The sequence below is a fragment of the Rhinoderma darwinii genome, chromosome 3 (assembly GCF_050947455.1).
Source record: "Rhinoderma darwinii isolate aRhiDar2 chromosome 3, aRhiDar2.hap1, whole genome shotgun sequence".
Classification (NCBI taxonomy): domain Eukaryota; kingdom Metazoa; phylum Chordata; class Amphibia; order Anura; family Rhinodermatidae; genus Rhinoderma; species Rhinoderma darwinii.
Genome location: NC_134689.1, coordinates 368,559,101 through 368,577,249, shown reverse-complemented (window position 1 = coordinate 368,577,249; position 18,149 = coordinate 368,559,101). Strand labels below are relative to the sequence as shown.

Here is an 18,149-nt window from a genome sequence, read left to right as displayed (position 1 = left end):
ATTTGCATAGGGGGCATTGATGACTTTGTGGCTGTCATTGGTGCCATTTAGATGTGGTGGGACAATGTAGCTGTCATAGGTGCATTTTGGCTGTCATTGGAAAATTGTGACTGTCGTGGCTTTTTGATTTAGGGTTTGCGTGGACGATGTTTCTTTTTTTACTATGAGTGGCACAGTATAGTTGATGTGTCTAATTTTCTTTGCCTCCTCAAGTGATTTGGCCACAAGTTGCAAGTCAGCATCTAGCTATTTTCGCTACTAGTGATATCACTTTGTGTCTTAACCTGGCGCATGTGAGGTCTTTGTTGAATGTGTGATATTCTTCATGATGACTGATAATAGCTATATTGTGTCCTCTCTAGGTCACATTTAGGCCCATGTCATATATGAGTTGTAAATGGTCCACTGAATAGATTGTAGAATGGTTTTCTGTTTTATACAGATGTGGAGGAGAGTGCTATTTCTTCTAGACATCTGATCTTTGATGTGATTGGTGCCTAATTTTGGGATTGTGATCAGAGTTGATTATATCCTACTTATAGCTTCTAGTCAAGATGGGGTGGTTTGTGCATACTCTTGGATAGGAAGACTTGAGGTTGGATCTCTAATTTGGCTCCTCAGAATGTATCACAGAAAGGGTTTAATTGGCCCTTAAAATATTTGGGGGTTTCATTAGAAACTAGGCACACTAAAATCTCTTTACTGTTTCCAATACATCTATAGCATATACCAGGAATGTATTATCACACCTCTTTCTTGATTTTTTTTTCTAGGTGTCTATTTGAAAGTGAAGAGAAGCAAGATATAGAATCCTCCAGACAGCAGCAATAGAGGAATCAAATGACTGGTAATTAATATTATTATTAATTACTGATAATTATCAGGCTAGTTTCTAGCTCTGGACTTTCAGAGGTGTGGTAATACCTTCCCGGTATATAAGGATATATGTCTAGAAGTACATATATTGGCTATAGATATTTAAGGGCATTGTAAATGCCTTTGTGTTCTACACATGGGTGCACTGCATTTACATTACAACATACACATTCATCACCATCTCCACTTCCCCAATGGGAAATTTTTGGCTGGTATGGAGGGTATTGTGGCTGGCATAGAGAGAATTGAGGGCATAGGGTCTGTCCTCGCGGAATTGTAATTAGCATTGAAGACATTGTTGCTGTAATACGATGCATTCCGTGATTGTTGTTGTCAGAGGACATTGTGGCTTTTATGGTAACATCGTGACTGGGAATTAGGGATAGTGTGGCTGTCATGAGGACATTGTGACTTTTTTGGAGGCATTGTGATATTTGTGTTGGGATTGTGACTGGTAAAGTGAACAATGAGGGCATTGTGACTTAGTTGGAGATGTGGTATTAAAATGGGCATTGTGTTTGGGAATGTGGTAGTTGTCATGAGAGCATTTTGTTTGTCTTGGGGCATTATTAAGAGGCAATAAGTGAATTGTGGTTGCCATGGTTGTATTCCGAATGGCTAAGAGGGCATGGAGAGTAATGTGGCTGGGATAAGGGACATTGTGGATGTCATGTGGCATAGTGGCTCTCATGAGTGCATTGTTACATGAATGCGAGCCATTTTGGCTGGTATTTGGCTATTTGGATAAGACATATAGCCGGTGTTATGTGGACATTGTAACTGTCCTCGCAGAATTGTAATTAGCATTGAAGGCATTGTTGCTGTCATTAGATGGCATTGTGACTTAGTTGGAGATGTGGTATTAAAATGGGCATTCTGTTTGGGAAAGTGGTAGTTGTCATGAAATAATTTTGTTTGTCTTGGGGCATTATGGTTCTCTTAAGAGGCAATAAGTGAATTGTGGTTGTCATGGTTGTATTCCGAATGGCTAAGGGGGCATTAAGGATAATGTGGCTGGCATTGTGGGACGGCTAAGGGGGCATTAAGGATAATGTGGCTGGCATTGTGGGACTTGTGGCTGTAATAGAGCTATTGTAGCTGGGATAAGGGACATTGTGGATGTCATGGGGGCATAGTGGCTCTTATGAGTGCATTGTTGCTTGAATGGGAGCCATTGTGGCTGGTATTTGGCTATTTGGATAAGATATATAGTGGGTGTTCCGTGGGCATTGCTTCTTGCATTAGGGGCATTGTGCGTAGAATGGGGGCAATCTAGTTGGAATAGGGCTATTAATGGCATTGTGAAAGGCATGGAGGGCATTGTGCCATTTCTTCATTTTCGTTGGCAAAAGGGGAATTGAGAACATTGTGGCTGTAATGGAGATATTGTGCCTGGGCTCAGGGACAGTGTGGCAGACATGTGGGCATAATGGCTCCAGAGGACTACTGTGGCTGGCACGTGGGCATTGCTGCCATAGGAGGAATTGTGGTTGACATAGGGACTTTGTAGTTGTCATGGGAGCATTGAGGTATGCAAAAAAGGCATTCAGGCCATTGTGGCTGATATGGAGTGCAATGTGGCGTTTGTGGTGGCATTGATGCTGACATAGATAGAATTGAGGGATTTCTGGTTGTTCGATAAATTTGTAATTGGCACTTAGGGCATTGTGGCTCGCATATGAGTAATTTGGGGATAGTGGCTGTCATGGGGGGGCATTGTGGATTTTAGGTAAGCATTGTGTCTGGTAAAGTAGACAATGAGGACATAGTGGTTGTCATGGGGCATTTTAGTTGTCCTGGTTCTATTGATGTTGGCTTAGGGAGCATTGAGGACAATATGGCTGGCATTGAGAGCATTAGATTATCATTGAGCATAGTGGCTGGGATAAGGGATATTGTGGACCTTGCAGATGTCATGGCTGCATTTTGACTGGGAAATGGGACATTGTTGATTTCATGGGGGCAATTTAGCTGGCATTTAGAGCACAGTGGCTGGCATGGAGGACAATTTACGATCGTGGGGGCATTGGGGCTGGCATAAGAGGCATTGGCAGCACTGTGTCTGCGCTAAAGTACATTGTGGCTCGCATAGTGGCATTGTGGCTCCTGGCATAATGACTGTCATGGGGCATTGTAGTTGTCATAGGGCTATTGAAGCCATTGTGGCTGTCATGGTTGTATTGCAGTTAACTTAGGCGGCATTGAGAGCAATGTGGTTTGGATAAGGGGCATTGTGAAAGGAATAAGGGACACTGGACTTTGTATCTGTCATGGGGACATTTTAGCTGCCATATGGGATATTGGTTAGAAGCATTATGGCTGTCACGTGGTATTGGATGTAATGGGGGCTTTGTGGTTGGCTGGCAGGGAGGAAGTTGTGGCTAACATTGAGGATATTATGACTGGGATATGGGACATAGCGAGTGTCATGAGGATATTGTGGCTTGCAGGTGTCATTATGGCTGGCACGGGGACTTGTGTCTGTCATGTCTTGGTTAGCAAAGGGGAAAGTGAGTTTATTGTGGCTTTAATAAAGGCATAGTGGCTTGCAAAGGAGCATTGACATTTGGTGGTTTCCATTTTGGCCTTCGGGCTGGCATAAGGGGCATTGACTGCATTGTTGCATGGATAAAGTACATTGTGGTCGCATGATTGTTGATTTTCTGTTGGCTTTGTGGCTATCATGGAGGGCATTTGACTGTCATAGTGGCATTGTGTCCCTTATAAATGACATTGTGGGTTTCATGAGGGCATAGTCAGTCTTATAGGAGCATTATTGCCAGCATTGGGCATTGTAAATGCCTTGGTGTCATTGGCGCATTGTGCCTTACATGGGAGCTTTGTGGCTGTCATGTGGTTAATTGTAGTTTGCATATAGATACTGAGGCCATTGTGTGTTGAATAAAAGACATTTGGGTGGTCATTGTAGCTTGGATAAGGGGTATCACCGGCATTGCTGCTGGGATAAAGTACACTGTAGCTGGCATGGGGACTTTGTGGCTGGCATAGTGGCCACTGACACGTGGTTGCTGCCATTAAGGCATTTTTGTGGGGATAACGTAGATTGCGTGTGTCATGGGATCAATGGGGGTGTCATGGGGTTTTAGTGACTTAGGAGACCATGTAAATGACATGGGGCATAATGTGGCTATTATAAGAACCTTGTGGCTGGCATGGCGCATTGTAGCTGGAATAAGGTACATTGTGGGTGTTGTGAGCGCATTGTGGCTAACCTGAAAAGCATTGTGGCTTTTTTTAAGGTCTTGTAGCTGGCACGGCAGGCACTACGGTTGTCATGTGGGAATTTTGGTTGGCTTAGCAGGTATTGAAGGCATGGTGATTTGCATAGGGGGCATTGATGACTTTGTGGCTGTCATTGGTGCCATTTAGATGTGGTGGGACAATGTAGCTGTCATAGGTGCATTTTGGCTGTCATTGGAAAATTGTGACTGTCGTGGCTTTTTGATTTAGGGTTTGCGTGGACGATGTTTCTTTTTTTACTATGAGTGGCACAGTATAGTTGATGTGTCTAATTTTCTTTGCCTCCTCAAGTGATTTGGCCACAAGTTGCAAGTCAGCATCTAGCTATTTTCGCTACTAGTGATATCACTTTGTGTCTTAACCTGGCGCATGTGAGGTCTTTGTTGAATGTGTGATATTCTTCATGATGACTGATAATAGCTATATTGTGTCCTCTCTAGGTCACATTTAGGCCCATGTCATATATGAGTTGTAAATGGTCCACTGAATAGATTGTAGAATGGTTTTCTGTTTTATACAGATGTGGAGGAGAGTGCTATTTCTTCTAGACATCTGATCTTTGATGTGATTGGTGCCTAATTTTGGGATTGTGATCAGAGTTGATTATATCCTACTTATAGCTTCTAGTCAAGATGGGGTGGTTTGTGCATACTCTTGGATAGGAAGACTTGAGGTTGGATCTCTAATTTGGCTCCTCAGAATGTATCACAGAAAGGGTTTAATTGGCCCTTAAAATATTTGGGGGTTTCATTAGAAACTAGGCACACTAAAATCTCTTTACTGTTTCCAATACATCTATAGCATATACCAGGAATGTATTATCACACCTCTTTCTTGATTTTTTTTTCTAGGTGTCTATTTGAAAGTGAAGAGAAGCAAGATATGGAATCCTCCAGACAGTGGCAATAGAGGAATCAGATGACTGGTAATTAATATTATTATTAATTACTGATAATTATCAGGCTAGTTTCTAGCTCTGGACTTTCAGAGGTGTGGTAATACCTTCCCGGTATATAAGGATATATGTCTAGTAGTACATATATTGGCTATAGATATTTAACTGCATTGTAAATGCCTTTGTGTTCTACACATGGGTGCACTGCATTTACATTCCAACATACACATTCATCACCATCTCCACTTCCCCAATGGGAAATTTTTGGCTGGTATGGAGGGTATTGTGGCTGGCATAGGGAGAATTGAGGGCATAGGGTCTGTCCTCGCGGAATTGTAATTAGCATTGAAGACATTGTTGCTGTAATACGATGCATTCCGTGATTGTTGTTGTCAGAGGACATTGTGGCTTTTATGGTAACATCGTGACTGGGAATTAGGGATAGTGTGGCTGTCATGAGGACATTGTGACTTTTTTGGAGGCATTGTGATATTTGTGTTGGGATTGTGACTGGTAAAGTGAACAATGAGGGCATTGTGACTTAGTTGGAGATGTGGTATTAAAATGGGCATTGTGTTTGGGAATGTGGTAGTTGTCATGAGAGCATTTTGTTTGTCTTGGGGCATTATTAAGAGGCAATAAGTGAATTGTGGTTGCCATGGTTGTATTCCGAATGGCTAAGAGGGCATGGAGAGTAATGTGGCTGTCATTAAGGGAATTGTGGCTGTAATAGAGATATTGTGGCTGGGTTAAGGGACATTGTGGATGTCATGTGGCATAGTGGCTCTCATGAGTGCATTGTTGCATGAATGGGAGCCATTGTGGCTGGTATTTGGCTATTTGGAAAAGACATATAGCCGGTGTCATGTGGACATTGTAACTGTCCTCGCGGAATTGTAATTAGCATTGAAGGCATTGTTGCTGTCATTAGATGGCATTGTGACTTAGTTGGAGATGTGGTATTAAAATGGGCATTATGTTTGGGAAAGTGGTAGTTGTCATGAAATCATTTTGTTTGTCTTGGGGCATTATGGTTCTCTTAAGAGGCAATAAGTGAATTGTGGTTGTCATGGTTGTATTCCGAATGGCTAAGGGGGCATTAAGGATAATGTGGCTGGCATTGTGGGACGGCTAAGGGGACATTAAGGATAATGTGGCTGGCATTGTGGGACTTGTGGCTGTAATACAGCTATTGTAGCTGGGATAAGGGACATTGTGGATGTCATGGGGGCATAGTGGCTCTTATGAGTGCATTGTTGCTTGAATGGGAGCCATTGTGGCTGGTATTTGGCTATTTGGATAAGATATATAGTGGGTGTTCTGTGGGCATTGCTTCTTGCATTAGGGGCATTGTGCGTAGAATGGGGGCAATTTAGTTGGAATAGGGCTATTAATGGCATTGTGAAAGGCATGGAGGGCATTGTGCCATTTCTTCATTTTCGTTGGCAAAAGGGGAATTGAGAACATTGTGGCTGTAATGGAGATATTGTGGCTGGGCTCAGGGACAGTGTGGCAGACATGTGGGCATAATGGCTCCAGAGGAACCCTGTGGCTGGCACGTGGGCATTGCTGCCATAGGAGGAACTGTAGTTGACATAGGGACTTTGTCGTTGTCATGGGAACATTGAGGTATGCAAAAAAGGCATGCAGGCCATTGTGGCTGATATGGAGTGCAATGTGGCATTTGTGGTGGCATTGATGCTGGCATAGATAGAATTGAGGGCTTTCTGGTTGTTAGATAAATTTGTAACTTCCACTTAGGGCATTGTGGCTCGCATATGAGTAATTTGGGGATAGTGGCTGTCATGGGGGGGCATTGTGGATTTTAGGTAAGCATTGTGTCTGGTAAAGTGGACAATGAGGACATAGTGGTTGTCATGGGGCATTTTAGTTGTCCTGGTTCTATTGATGTTGGCTTAGGGAGCATTGAGGACAATATGGCTGGCATTGAGAGCATTAGATTATCATGGAGCATAGTGGCTGGGATAAGGGACATTATGGACCTTGCAGATGTCATGGCTGCATTTTGACTGGGAAATGGGACATTGTTGATTTCATGGGGGCTATTTAGCTGGCATTTAGAGCACTGTGGCTGGCATGGAGGACAATTTACGATCATGGGGGCATTGGGGCTGGCATAAGAGGCATTGGCAGCACTGTGTCTGCGCTAAAGTTCATTGTGGCTCGCATAGTGGCATTGTGGCGCCTGGCATAATGACTGTCATGGGGCATTGTAGTTGTCATAGGGCTATTGAAGCCATTGTGGCTGTCATTGTTGTATTGCAGTTAACTTAGGCGGCATTGAGAGCAATGTGGTTTAGATAAGGGGCATTGTGAAAGGAATAAGGGACACTGGACTTTGTATCTGTCATGGGGACATTTTAGCTGCCATATGGGATATTGGTTAGAAGCATTATGGCTGTCACGTGGTATTGGATGTAATGGGGGCTTTGTGGTTGGCTGGCAGGGAGGAAGTTGTGGCTAACATTGAGGATATTATGACTGGGATATGGGACATAGCGAGTGTCATGAGGATATTGTGGCTTGCAGGTGTCATTATGGCTGGCACGGGGACTTGTGTCTGTCATGTCTTGGTTAGCAAAGGGGAAAGTGAGTTCATTGTGGCTTTAATAAAGGCATAGTGGCTTGCAAAGGAGCATTGACATTTGGTGGTTTCCATTTTGGCCTTCGGGCTGGCATAAGGGGCATTGACTGCATTGTTGCATGGATAAAGTACATTGTGGTCGCATGATTGTTGATTTTCTGGTGGCTTTGTGGCTGTCATGGAGGGCATTTGACTGTCATAGTGGCATTGTGTCCCTTATAAATGACATTGTGGGTTTCATGAGGGCATAGTCAGTCTTATAGGAGCATTATTGCCAGCATTGGGCATTGTAAATGCCCTGGTGTCATTGGCGCATTGTGCCTTACATGGGAGCTTTGTGGCTGTCATGTGGTTAATTGTAGTTTGCATATAGATACTGAGGCCATTGTGTGTTGAATAAAGGACATTTGGGTGGTCATTGTAGCTTGGATAAGGGGTATCACCGGCATTGCTGCTGGGATAAAGTACACTGTAGCTGGCATGGGGACTTTGTGGCTGGCATAGTGGCCACTGACAGCGTGGTTGCTGCCATTAAGGCATTTTTGTGGAGATAACGTAGATTGCGTGTGTCATGGGATCAATGGGGGTGTCATGGGGTTTTAGTGACTTAGGAGACCATGTAAATGACATGGGGCATAATGTGGCTATTATAAGAACCTTGTGGCTGGCATGGCGCATTGTAGCTGGAATAAGGTACATTGTGGGTGTTGTGAGTGCATTGTGGCTAACCTGAAAAGCATTGTGGCTTTTTTTAAGGTCTTGTAGCTGGCACGGCAGGCACTACGGTTGTCATGTGGGAATTTTGGTTGGCTTAGCAGGTATTGAAGGCATGGTGATTTGCATAGGGGGCATTGATGACTTTGTGGCTGTCATTGGTGCCATTTAGATGTGGTGGGACAATGTAGCTGTCATAGGTGCATTTTGGCTGTCATTGGAAAATTGTGACTGTCGTGGCTTTTTGATTTAGGGTTTGCGTGGACGATGTTTCTTTTTTTACTATGAGTGGCACAGTATAGTTGATGTGTCTAATTTTCTTTGCCTCCTCAAGTGATTTGGCCACAAGTTGCAAGTCAGCATCTAGCTATTTTCGCTACTAGTGATATCACTTTGTGTCTTAACCTGGCGCATGTGAGGTCTTTGTTGAATGTGTGATATTCTTCATGATGACTGATAATAGCTATATTGTGTCCTCTCTAGGTCACATTTAGGCCCATGTCATATATGAGTTGTAAATGGTCCACTGAATAGATTGTAGAATGGTTTTCTGTTTTATACAGATGTGGAGGAGAGTGCTATTTCTTCTAGACATCTGATCTTTGATGTGATTGGTGCCTAATTTTGGGATTGTGATCAGAGTTGATTATATCCTACTTATAGCTTCTAGTCAAGATGGGGTGGTTTGTGCATACTCTTGGATAGGAAGACTTGAGGTTGGATCTCTAATTTGGCTCCTCAGAATGTATCACAGAAAGGGTTTAATTGGCCCTTAAAATATTTGGGGGTTTCATTAGAAACTAGGCACACTAAAATCTCTTTACTGTTTCCAATACATCTATAGCATATACCAGGAATGTATTATCACACCTCTTTCTTGATTTTTTTTTCTAGGTGTCTATTTGAAAGTGAAGAGAAGCAAGATATAGAATCCTCCAGACAGCAGCAATAGAGGAATCAAATGACTGGTAATTAATATTATTATTAATTACTGATAATTATCAGGCTAGTTTCTAGCTCTGGACTTTCAGAGGTGTGGTAATACCTTCCCGGTATATAAGGATATATGTCTAGAAGTACATATATTGGCTATAGATATTTAAGGGCATTGTAAATGCCTTTGTGTTCTACACATGGGTGCACTGCATTTACATTACAACATACACATTCATCACCATCTCCACTTCCCCAATGGGAAATTTTTGGCTGGTATGGAGGGTATTGTGGCTGGCATAGAGAGAATTGAGGGCATAGGGTCTGTCCTCGCGGAATTGTAATTAGCATTGAAGACATTGTTGCTGTAATACGATGCATTCCGTGATTGTTGTTGTCAGAGGACATTGTGGCTTTTATGGTAACATCGTGACTGGGAATTAGGGATAGTGTGGCTGTCATGAGGACATTGTGACTTTTTTGGAGGCATTGTGATATTTGTGTTGGGATTGTGACTGGTAAAGTGAACAATGAGGGCATTGTGACTTAGTTGGAGATGTGGTATTAAAATGGGCATTGTGTTTGGGAATGTGGTAGTTGTCATGAGAGCATTTTGTTTGTCTTGGGGCATTATTAAGAGGCAATAAGTGAATTGTGGTTGCCATGGTTGTATTCCGAATGGCTAAGAGGGCATGGAGAGTAATGTGGCTGGGATAAGGGACATTGTGGATGTCATGTGGCATAGTGGCTCTCATGAGTGCATTGTTACATGAATGCGAGCCATTTTGGCTGGTATTTGGCTATTTGGATAAGACATATAGCCGGTGTTATGTGGACATTGTAACTGTCCTCGCAGAATTGTAATTAGCATTGAAGGCATTGTTGCTGTCATTAGATGGCATTGTGACTTAGTTGGAGATGTGGTATTAAAATGGGCATTCTGTTTGGGAAAGTGGTAGTTGTCATGAAATAATTTTGTTTGTCTTGGGGCATTATGGTTCTCTTAAGAGGCAATAAGTGAATTGTGGTTGTCATGGTTGTATTCCGAATGGCTAAGGGGGCATTAAGGATAATGTGGCTGGCATTGTGGGACGGCTAAGGGGGCATTAAGGATAATGTGGCTGGCATTGTGGGACTTGTGGCTGTAATAGAGCTATTGTAGCTGGGATAAGGGACATTGTGGATGTCATGGGGGCATAGTGGCTCTTATGAGTGCATTGTTGCTTGAATGGGAGCCATTGTGGCTGGTATTTGGCTATTTGGATAAGATATATAGTGGGTGTTCCGTGGGCATTGCTTCTTGCATTAGGGGCATTGTGCGTAGAATGGGGGCAATCTAGTTGGAATAGGGCTATTAATGGCATTGTGAAAGGCATGGAGGGCATTGTGCCATTTCTTCATTTTCGTTGGCAAAAGGGGAATTGAGAACATTGTGGCTGTAATGGAGATATTGTGCCTGGGCTCAGGGACAGTGTGGCAGACATGTGGGCATAATGGCTCCAGAGGACTACTGTGGCTGGCACGTGGGCATTGCTGCCATAGGAGGAATTGTGGTTGACATAGGGACTTTGTAGTTGTCATGGGAGCATTGAGGTATGCAAAAAAGGCATTCAGGCCATTGTGGCTGATATGGAGTGCAATGTGGCGTTTGTGGTGGCATTGATGCTGACATAGATAGAATTGAGGGATTTCTGGTTGTTCGATAAATTTGTAATTGGCACTTAGGGCATTGTGGCTCGCATATGAGTAATTTGGGGATAGTGGCTGTCATGGGGGGGGCATTGTGGATTTTAGGTAAGCATTGTGTCTGGTAAAGTAGACAATGAGGACATAGTGGTTGTCATGGGGCATTTTAGTTGTCCTGGTTCTATTGATGTTGGCTTAGGGAGCATTGAGGACAATATGGCTGGCATTGAGAGCATTAGATTATCATTGAGCATAGTGGCTGGGATAAGGGATATTGTGGACCTTGCAGATGTCATGGCTGCATTTTGACTGGGAAATGGGACATTGTTGATTTCATGGGGGCAATTTAGCTGGCATTTAGAGCACAGTGGCTGGCATGGAGGACAATTTACGATCATGGGGGCATTGGGGCTGGCATAAGAGGCATTGGCAGCACTGTGTCTGCGCTAAAGTACATTGTGGCTTGCATAGTGGCATTGTGGCTCCTGGCATAATGACTGTCATGGGGCATTGTAGTTGTCATAGGGCTATTGAAGCCATTGTGGCTGTCATGGTTGTATTGCAGTTAACTTAGGCGGCATTGAGAGCAATGTGGTTTGGATAAGGGGCATTGTGAAAGGAATAAGGGACACTGGACTTTGTATCTGTCATGGGGACATTTTAGCTGCCATATGGGATATTGGTTAGAAGCATTATGGCTGTCACGTGGTATTGGATGTAATGGGGGCTTTGTGGTTGGCTGGCAGGGAGGAAGTTGTGGCTAACATTGAGGATATTATGACTGGGATATGGGACATAGCGAGTGTCATGAGGATATTGTGGCTTGCAGGTGTCATTATGGCTGGCACGGGGACTTGTGTCTGTCATGTCTTGGTTAGCAAAGGGGAAAGTGAGTTTATTGTGGCTTTAATAAAGGCATAGTGGCTTGCAAAGGAGCATTGACATTTGGTGGTTTCCATTTTGGCCTTCGGGCTGGCATAAGGGGCATTGACTGCATTGTTGCATGGATAAAGTACATTGTGGTCGCATGATTGTTGATTTTCTGTTGGCTTTGTGGCTATCATGGAGGGCATTTGACTGTCATAGTGGCATTGTGTCCCTTATAAATGACATTGTGGGTTTCATGAGGGCATAGTCAGTCTTATAGGAGCATTATTGCCAGCATTGGGCATTGTAAATGCCTTGGTGTCATTGGCGCATTGTGCCTTACATGGGAGCTTTGTGGCTGTCATGTGGTTAATTGTAGTTTGCATATAGATACTGAGGCCATTGTGTGTTGAATAAAAGACATTTGGGTGGTCATTGTAGCTTGGATAAGGGGTATCACCGGCATTGCTGCTGGGATAAAGTACACTGTAGCTGGCATGGGGACTTTGTGGCTGGCATAGTGGCCACTGACACGTGGTTGCTGCCATTAAGGCATTTTTGTGGGGATAACGTAGATTGCGTGTGTCATGGGATCAATGGGGGTGTCATGGGGTTTTAGTGACTTAGGAGACCATGTAAATGACATGGGGCATAATGTGGCTATTATAAGAACCTTGTGGCTGGCATGGCGCATTGTAGCTGGAATAAGGTACATTGTGGGTGTTGTGAGCGCATTGTGGCTAACCTGAAAAGCATTGTGGCTTTTTTTAAGGTCTTGTAGCTGGCACGGCAGGCACTACGGTTGTCATGTGGGAATTTTGGTTGGCTTAGCAGGTATTGAAGGCATGGTGATTTGCATAGGGGGCATTGATGACTTTGTGGCTGTCATTGGTGCCATTTAGATGTGGTGGGACAATGTAGCTGTCATAGGTGCATTTTGGATGTCATTGGAAAATTGTGACTGTCGTGGCTTTTTGATTTAGGGTTTGCGTGGACGATGTTTCTTTTTTTACTATGAGTGGCACAGTATAGTTGATGTGTCTAATTTTCTTTGCCTCCTCAAGTGATTTGGCCACAAGTTGCAAGTCAGCATCTAGCTATTTTCGCTACTAGTGATATCACTTTGTGTCTTAACCTGGCGCATGTGAGGTCTTTGTTGAATGTGTGATATTCTTCATGATGACTGATAATAGCTATATTGTGTCCTCTCTAGGTCACATTTAGGCCCATGTCATATATGAGTTGTAAATGGTCCACTGAATAGATTGTAGAATGGTTTTCTGTTTTATACAGATGTGGAGGAGAGTGCTATTTCTTCTAGACATCTGATCTTTGATGTGATTGGTGCCTAATTTTGGGATTGTGATCAGAGTTGATTATATCCTACTTATAGCTTCTAGTCAAGATGGGGTGGTTTGTGCATACTCTTGGATAGGAAGACTTGAGGTTGGATCTCTAATTTGGCTCCTCAGAATGTATCACAGAAAGGGTTTAATTGGCCCTTAAAATATTTGGGGGTTTCATTAGAAACTAGGCACACTAAAATCTCTTTACTGTTTCCAATACATCTATAGCATATACCAGGAATGTATTATCACACCTCTTTCTTGATTTTTTTTTCTAGGTGTCTATTTGAAAGTGAAGAGAAGCAAGATATAGAATCCTCCAGACAGCAGCAATAGAGGAATCAAATGACTGGTAATTAATATTATTATTAATTACTGATAATTATCAGGCTAGTTTCTAGCTCTGGACTTTCAGAGGTGTGGTAATACCTTCCCGGTATATAAGGATATATGTCTAGAAGTACATATATTGGCTATAGATATTTAAGGGCATTGTAAATGCCTTTGTGTTCTACACATGGGTGCACTGCATACACATTCATCACCATCTCCACTTCCCCAATGGGAAATTTTTGGCTGGTATGGAGGGTATTGTGGCTGGCATAGGGAGAATTGAGGGCATAGGGTCTGTCCTCGCGGAATTGTAATTAGCATTGAAGACATTATTGCTGTAATACGATGCATTCCGTGATTGTTGTTGTCAGAGGACATTGTGGCTTTTATGGTAACATCGTGACTGGGAATTAGGGATAGTGTGGCTGTCATGAGGACATTGTGACTTTTTTGGAGGCATTGTGATATTTGTGTTGGGATTGTGACTGGTAAAGTGAACAATGAGGGCATTGTAACTTAGTTGGAGATGTGGTATTAAAATGGGCATTGTGTTTGGGAATGTGGTAGTTGTCATGAGAGCATTTTGTTTGTCTTGGGGCATTATTAAGAGGCAATAAGTGAATTGTGGTTGCCATGGTTGTATTCCGAATGGCTAAGAGGGCATGGAGAGTAATGTGGCTGTCATTGAGGGACTTGTGGCTGTAATAGAGATATTGTGGCTGGGTTAAGGGACATTGTGGATGTCATGTGGCATAGTGGCTCTCATGAGTGCATTGTTGCATGAATGGGAGCCATTGTGGCTGGTATTTGGCTATTTGGAAAAGACATATAGCCGGTGTCATGTGGACATTGTAACTGTCCTCGCGGAATTGTAATTAGCATTGAAGGCATTGTTGCTGTCATTAGATGGCATTGTGACTTAGTTGGAGATGTGGTATTAAAATGGGCATTATGTTTGGGAAAGTGGTAGTTGTCATGAAATCATTTTGTTTGTCTTGGGGCATTATGGTTCTCTTAAGAGGCAATAAGTGAATTGTGGTTGTCATGGTTGTATTCCGAATGGCTAAGGGGGCATTAAGGATAATGTGGCTGGCATTGTGGGACGGCTAAGGGGACATTAAGGATAATGTGGCTGGCATTGTGGGACTTGTGGCTGTAATACAGCTATTGTAGCTGGGATAAGGGACATTGTGGATGTCATGGGGGCATAGTGGCTCTTATGAGTGCATTGTTGCTTGAATGGGAGCCATTGTGGCTGGTATTTGGCTATTTGGATAAGATATATAGTGGGTGTTCTGTGGGCATTGCTTCTTGCATTAGGGGCATTGTGCGTAGAATGGGGGCAATTTAGTTGGAATAGGGCTATTAATGGCATTGTGAAAGGCATGGAGGGCATTGTGCCATTTCTTCATTTTCGTTGGCAAAAGGGGAATTGAGAACATTGTGGCTGTAATGGAGATATTGTGGCTGGGCTCAGGGACAGTGTGGCAGACATGTGGGCATAATGGCTCCAGAGGAACCCTGTGGCTGGCACGTGGGCATTGCTGCCATAGGAGGAACTGTAGTTGACATAGGGACTTTGTCGTTGTCATGGGAACATTGAGGTATGCAAAAAAGGCATGCAGGCCATTGTGGCTGATATGGAGTGCAATGTGGCATTTGTGGTGGCATTGATGCTGGCATAGATAGAATTGAGGGCTTTCTGGTTGTTAGATTAATTTGTAACTGCCACTTAGGGCATTGTGGCTCGCATATGAGTAATTTGGGGATAGTGGCTGTCATGGGGGGGCATTGTGGATTTTAGGTAAGCATTGTGTCTGGTAAAGTGGACAATGAGGACATAGTGGTTGTCATGGGGCATTTTAGTTGTCCTGGTTCTATTGATGTTGGCTTAGGGAGCATTGAGGACAATATGGCTGGCATTGAGAGCATTAGATTATCATGGAGCATAGTGGCTGGGATAAGGGACATTGTGGACCTTGCAGATGTCATGGCTGCATTTTGACTGGGAAATGGGACATTGTTGATTTCATGGGGGCTATTTAGCTGGCATTTAGAGCACTGTGGCTGGCATGGAGGACAATTTACGATCATGGGGGCATTGGGGCTGGCATAAGAGGCATTGGCAGCACTGTGTCTGCGCTAAAGTTCATTGTGGCTCGCATAGTGGCGCCTGGCATAATGACTGTCATGGGGCATTGTAGTTGTCATAGGGCTATTGAAGCCATTGTGGCTGTCATTGTTGTATTGCAGTTAACTTAGGCGGCATTGAGAGCAATGTGGTTTAGATAAGGGGCATTGTGAAAGGAATAAGGGACACTGGACTTTGTATCTGTCATGGGGACATTTTAGCTGCCATATGGGATATTGGTTAGAAGCATTATGGCTGTCACGTGGTATTGGATGTAATGGGGGCTTTGTGGTTGGTTGGCATTGTGGCTGGTAGGGAGGAAGTTGTGGCTAACATTGAGGATATTATGACTGGGATATGGGACATAGCGAGTGTCATGAGGATATTGTGGCTTGCACGGGGACTTGTGTCTGTCATGTCTTGGTTATCAAAGGGGAAAGTGAGTTCATTGTGGCTTTAATAAAGGCATAGTGGCTTGCAAAGGAGCATTGACATTTGGTGGTTTCCATTTTGGCCTTCGGGCTGGCATAAGGGCCATTGACAGCATTGTTGCATGGATAAAGTACATTGTGGTCGCATGATTGTTGATTTTCTGGTGGCTTTGTGGCTGTCATGGAGGGCATTTGACTGTCATAGTGGCATTGTGTCCCTTATAAATGACATTGTGGGTTTCATGAGGGCATAGTCACTCTTATAGGAGCATTATTGCCAGCATTGGGCATTGTAAATGCCTTGGTGTCATAGAGCGCAATGTCATTGTCATTGGCGCATTGTGCCTTACATGGGAGCTTTGTGGCTGTCATGTGGTTAATTGTAGTTTGCATATAGATACTGGGGTCATTGTGTGTTGAATAAAGGACATTTGGGTGGTCATTGTAGCTTGGATAAGGGGTATCATTGGCATTGCTGCTGGGATAAAGTACACTGTAGCTTGCATGGGGACTTTGTGGCTGGCATAGTGGCCACTGACAGCGTGGTTGCTGCCATTAAGGCATGTTTGTGGAGATAACGTAGATTTCGTGTGTCATGGGATCAATGGGGGTGTCATGGGGTTTTAGTGACTTAGGAGACCATGTAAATGACATGGGGCATAATGTGGCTATTATAAGGACCTTGTGGCTGGCATGGCGCATTGTAGCTGGAATAAGGTACATTGTGGGTGTTGTGAGTGCATTGTGGCTAACCTGAAAAGCATTGTGGCTTTTTGTAAGGTCTTGTAGCTGGCACGGCAGGCACTACGGTTGTCATGTTGGAATTTTGGTTGGCTTAGCAGGTATTGAAGGCATGGTGATTTGCATAGGGGGCATTGATGACTTTGTGGTTGTCGTGTGCGGGAAATGTGGCTGGCACTGAGGACTTTGTGGCTGTCATTGGATCCATTTAGATGTGGTGGGACAATGTAGCTGTCATAGGTGCATTTTGGCTGTCATTGGAAAATTGTGACTGTCGTGGCTTTTTGATTTAGGGTTTGCGTGGACGATGTTTATTTTTTTACTATAAGTGGCACAGTATAGTTGATGTGTCTAATTTTCTTTGCCTCTCTAGTGATTTGGCCACAAGTTGCAAGTCAGCATCTAGCTATTTTCGCTACTAGCGATATCACTTTGTGTCTTAACCTGGCGCATGTGAGGTCTTTGTTGAATGTGTGATATTCTTCATGATGACTGATAATAGCTATATTGTGTCCTCTCTAGGTGACATTTAGGCCCATGTGATATATGAGTTGTAAATGGTCCACTGAATAGATTGTAGAATGGTTTTCTGTTTTATACAGATGTGGAGGAGAGTTCTATTTCTTCTAGACATCTGATCTTTGATGTGATTGGTGACTAATTTTGGGGTTGTGATCAGAGTTGATTATATCCTACTTATAGCTTCTAGTCAAGATGGGGTGGTTTGTGCATACTCTTGGATAGGAAGACTTGAGGTTGGATCTCTAATTTGGCTCCTCAGAATGTATCACAGAAAGGGTTTAATTGGCCCTTAAAATATTTGGGGTTTTCATTAGAAACTAGGCACACTAAAATCTCTTTACTGTTTCCAATACATCTATAGCATATACCTGGAATGTATTATCACACCTCTTTCTTGATTTTTTTTTCTAGGTGTCTATTTAAAAGTGAAGAGAAGCAAGATATGGAATCCTCCAGACAGCAGCAATAGAGGAATCAAATGACTGGTAATTAATATTATTATTAATTACTGATAATTATCAGGCTAGTTTCTAGATCTGGACTTTCAGAGGTGTGGTAATACCTTCCCGGTATATAAGGATATATGTCTAGTAGTACATATATTGGCTATAGATATTTAAGGGCATTGTAAATGCCTTTGTGTTCTACACATGGGTGCACTGCATTTACATTCCAACATACACATTCATCACCATCTCCACTTCCCCAATGGGAAATTTTTGGCTGGTATGGAGGGTATTGTGGCTGGCATAGGGAGAATTGAGGGCATAGGGTCTGTCCTCGCGGAATTGTAATTAGCATTGAAGAC

The 18,149-nt window shown here is 43.2% G+C and overlaps 1 long non-coding RNA gene across 10 annotated transcripts in view; it reads left to right on the top strand.

Annotated features, from left to right (window-relative positions):
* Positions 1 to 18,149, top strand: part of LOC142749986 (uncharacterized) — a 239,287-nt gene that overhangs the window by 147,288 nt on the left and 73,850 nt on the right. For 9 of the 10 annotated variants that reach the window (XR_012882539.1, XR_012882543.1, XR_012882542.1 and 6 more), the window contains 5 exons: positions 774 to 847; positions 4,989 to 5,062; positions 9,246 to 9,319; positions 13,462 to 13,535; positions 17,753 to 17,826. This is a non-coding gene — a long non-coding RNA (uncharacterized LOC142749986). The remainder of the gene's footprint in view (positions 1 to 773; positions 848 to 4,988; positions 5,063 to 9,245; positions 9,320 to 13,461; positions 13,536 to 17,752; positions 17,827 to 18,149) is intronic. The other variant, XR_012882544.1, reaches the window with a different exon arrangement.